The sequence below is a fragment of the Dama dama genome, chromosome Y (assembly GCF_033118175.1).
Source record: "Dama dama isolate Ldn47 chromosome Y, ASM3311817v1, whole genome shotgun sequence".
NCBI lineage: Eukaryota > Metazoa > Chordata > Mammalia > Artiodactyla > Cervidae > Dama > Dama dama.
Window position 1 is genome coordinate 10,000,760 of NC_083715.1, and position 4,714 is coordinate 10,005,473.

Here is a 4,714-nt window from a genome sequence, read left to right on the forward strand (position 1 = left end):
TTTTAGGAGTCTGTCAATATACACTTGTATACATAATGTGTATAACTCTAAGTAGGGAATATTTTACATTCATGGGTTCAATCCCCTAGTCAGGGAACTAGATCCCACTTTCCAAAGCTAAGACCCGGTGCTATGATGAAGACTGAAGATGGCACGTGATGCAACTGAGACCCAACACAGTGAGATATATATATATATATATATTTCTGAAATTTAAATGCATATACCACAGAGTAGTTGGAACCAGACAGTTGATTATGTTGACTCCTGATATCCTCAGTATCAGGCCATTAGTAGAATGTCCCAAAACTGATTACACACCCCATGGCCCAAACTCAATACGTCATTAAAATACTTCCCCTGAAACCATTTGGGGAGTGTGGATCTTTGAAGCATCAACTGCTAGAACACCTTGCTTGGTCCTGCAATAAACATATGCTTTCACTGAAACCCACAGTCAGTTGATTGATTTTATCACACAGAAGCCAGTAGACCCAAGTTTGGTTGGGTAACAGTACAGACTATTAAGAATGTTTATAGAAGGGTGATAAATCACTTTTATTTCAGAAACCAAGTAGATTTCTTGATGTTACTTTTCTGTGTAAAAATTCTTTAGGAATGAGATTTTGCAGGCTTCATGGTTTGGTTACTATTTATGTAAGCAGCCTGTATTTTAACATGATGCTGAAGTAAACACTGGTTGAATGCTACCCAACAATTGCTAGGAGACCAGTGACTTTGTGATGTCACAGCTACCCTTCAATTGCTGGGAGACCAGTGACTTTGTGATGTCACAGCTTTTCAACTTTCAGAACCACTGTGATGATCTAGAGAATTTATCTCTGTAGGCCAGCCAAGCAGTGTTTGAAGTTGCAATGTGTAAAACCAGAAAAATGAGAAAAGTATCTGAAGAAAGATTGCTCTGAGATGGAACATATTTCTTCAGAAATTCAGGATGTGCCTCCTAAAGATGAATCAACTGATTCAGAAACCTCCATTAGATCTTCTTTTTATGATTATACACTTACTGGGGACAAGGTGTTGATATCTATGATTGAAGAATATGCTTTTCAGGCTTTGTATGAGGAAGTTGTGATAAAAGGGCCAAGTTACACATTTTCTGTCTTGGAAACAGTTGAATGCTTTTCTTTCACTCACATTTCCTCAAAAACTCTGGACAATAGTTGAATGTGATCAGTTTAAATCTATTTGGTGGGATGAGAGTGGCACCTGTATAGTGATCCATGAAGAACTCTTCAAGAAAGAAGTCTTGGAAAGAAAGGCACCTTTCAGAGTATCTGAAACAAATAGTATGAAAAGTTTAGTTCAGCAGTTTAACCTTTATGGGTTTAGTAAAAAGCAACAAACATTTCAAAGATCTGCTTCACTACCTGACTTTCTGGAAGAAGAAAACAACATCTCTGTTTTGAGCAAGGTATTCCAAAATTTTCACTTCTTGGCAATATGTAAGAGTAAACCTGCGACTTAAAAATCATGTTCATATATGTAGCTAAAAGGGAAGTTAAAATTGTGAGAGCAAACTGTTGAAAAATCTAATTTTCTGAAGTTGAGAACAGCTGGAGGTTAAAATATTTGATCTATAACAAAACTTCCTAGCAACTTGAAACTGGATACAAGTCCTGAAGCTACTTAAAGTGGTATTCACTGCATATATACAAAGCATTTTTAGTTGAAGGGCATAATTGTTTCTAACATGTGAACTGTTAAAACTACTAATGACCATGTTTTATTTGATGCTATTTAATTGGTATCATTAAAGGTATACATTTTTATAGTTTAAATTTGTCAGTTTTACCTTGGTTTATAAAGAAACAAAATAATTTTATACTTTTATTTTAGTTGCAGCTTTACTATAATCCAAATTTCAAAAGAAGCTATCCCCACCTTTTAATAAGAATGAAAAGAAGAGTTGGGATTAACAATGTGCCTCCAATTTCTTCATTAGTTCAAGATTACAAGAAGAAGCATGTTAAAACAACAGTCAACATAGATAATCGTAAATCTGATTTTCTTCATGAAACTAGTGGAGAGAGTATATTTTCAGCCTCCACAAGCTTAAGTGTGCCTTTCATACAAAAGCCTTATACCAGCCAGATAGTCCCTAATACAAATGCCCTATCTCCATGTGACTTACCTTTCCCATCATCAATATCCGTTAGAAAAACAGACCAGATTGTGTTAGATCAACCTGCTGTTTTAAATCACTTGAGCATTTTTAATTGGCACTCACATAGCAGCTACACTCAAGTAAATGGCCACGTTGAGGACATTGCTACTACAACTACATCTACTTCTCAGAACTCTATCATATCTTCATTACAGAGCAGTTATTCTGGACTGATGGTGGAGCCTTCTAAATATCCCATTAGGTACAGCAATATGTCAGCCCATGGCAGTCCTTTTCCTAATCTGCAACAGAAAGGTAACTCATGGTCCTCAGTGCCAACAACCGCTTATACATCTGCCTCATCTCTTTCAAGTCAAGTCATCAACAGTCATCATTATATGAAAACCATGCTAATTCAAACTGACCTACCAAATAAGTGTCAGGTTATGGAGCCTAATGAAGATTAAAATTTATGTTGGCAGATGTCAACAAATACATATAATTCTTGTAATTGAACAATAAGTTTACATGTTCATTTTTATAGTTTCATTTTCTATTTTTTAACAATGAAGAGTAAAATGAGGTTTTAGATCGATTTCTGGCTACTTCACTACACTGTTTTATAAACTCTTCTGTTCAGGAAAACATTTGTTATGTGTCCTGGGTAAAGTTACCTGATCTAATGACTGTAAGCAAGAAAATGAGAACAAATGGAAAAGAGGTAATGGGTGTAAAGTGATCTCTGAAATCATCCCTGCTGAAATGAATGGGTGTCTTAATTAGGATGGTATGGGTGAAAGAAGAGATACAAATGAAACAAAAACAAATGCAAATACACAGTATGTACCTTGGTGCATTCACACTTACATTATATTGTGTAAGTTATTGATAGAGTTTTAAGAGATTAGACAGCAGATTGTCTTCATTATGGAAATTCATTTCATACTTGAAAATATAGATATTGTAGCATGTCCAGTATCACAATCACCATTATGCCATCACTGTGATACCAAAGATAACATGACATAATCACTGACTTGCCCATGGACAGCTCAAGATGTGTATTTTACCAGTGGTATTGACCACTCTAGGGGTCACTTTTGCTCTGCTGTCCTTAAGGCATGCCTTTATTTCCTGACACCAAGATTCCACCCTATATTTCCTAATGAATGTTTGGATGTTGCTTATCTGTTCCCACAGAGGCAGAATAAATTCTTGGTGGTGACTGCAGCACATCAGCATGGTTAACAATTTTTTTGAAGACATGATATCTGTTTTCCATAGTAATTTCATTATCGTTCTCTTATACTCTGCTTCTGGAGCTACAATCACACAAACTACTTTCAGTCATGCTAAGCCCCTTCTCACAGTTCAGTTCAGTTCAGTTCAGTTCAATCACTCAGTCATGTCCGACTCTTTGTGACCCCATGAATCACAGCACGCCAGGCCTCCCTGTCCATCACCAACTCCCAGAGTTTACTCATACTCATGCCCATCGAGTCGGTGATGCCATCCAACCATCTCATCCTCTGTCGTCCCCTTCTCCTCCTGCCCCCAACCATTTTCAACGAGTTGGAACACCCAGGACTCTCAAGAGTCTTCTCCAACACCATAGTTCAAAAGCATCAATTTTTCAGTGCACAGCTTTCTTCACAGTCCAACTCTCATATCCATACATGACCACTGGAAAAACAATAGTCTTGGCCAGACAGACCTTTGTTGGCAAAGTAATGTCTCTGCTTTTTAATATGCTCTCTAGGTTGGTCATCACTTTCCTTCCAAGGAGTAAGTGTTTTTTTAATTTCATGGCTGAGGTCACCATCTGCAGTGATTTTGGAGCCCCAAAAAATAGTCTGACTGTTTCCACTGTCTCCCCATCTATTCCCATGAGGTGATGGGACCAGATGCCATGATCTTAGTTTTCTGAATGTTAAGCTTTAAGCCAACTTGTTCACTCACCTCTTTCACTTTCATCAAGAGGCTTTTTAGTTCCTCTTCACTCTCTGTCATAAGGGTGGTGTCATCTGAATATCTGAGGTTATTGATATTTCTCCTGGCAATCTTGATTCCAACTTGTGCTTCTTCCAGTCCAGCATTTCTCATGATGTATTCTGCATATAAGTTAAATAAGCAGGGTGACAATATACAGCCTTGATGTACTCCTTTTCCTATTTGGAACCAGTCTGTTTTTCCATGTCCAGTTCTAACTGTTGCTTCCTGACCTGTATATAGATTTCTCAAGTGGCAGGTCAGGTGATCTGGTATTCCCATCTCTTTCAGAATTTTCCACAGTTTATTGTGATCCACACTGTCAAAGGCTTTGGCATAGTCAATAAAGCAGATATAGATGTTTTTTCTTGAACTCTCTTGCTTTTTCTATGATCAAGCAGACATCGTCAATTTGATCTCTGGTTCCTCTGCCTTTTCTAAAATCAGTTTGAACATCTGGAAATTCTTGGTTCACATATTTCTGAAGCCTGGCTTGGAGAATGTTGAGCATTACTTTACTAGCATGTGAGATGAGTGTAATTGTGCGGTAGTCTGAGCATTCTTTGGGATTGCCTCAACTTTGCCTAAACTCTTTCT

At 37.4% G+C, this 4,714-nt stretch overlaps 1 pseudogene; it reads left to right on the plus strand.

Annotated features, from left to right (window-relative positions):
* The first annotated feature begins 927 nt into the window (after positions 1-927).
* LOC133053574 (heat shock transcription factor, Y-linked-like) lies at positions 928-2,595 on the plus strand (annotated as a pseudogene).
* The last annotated feature ends 2,119 nt before the right edge of the window (positions 2,596-4,714 follow it).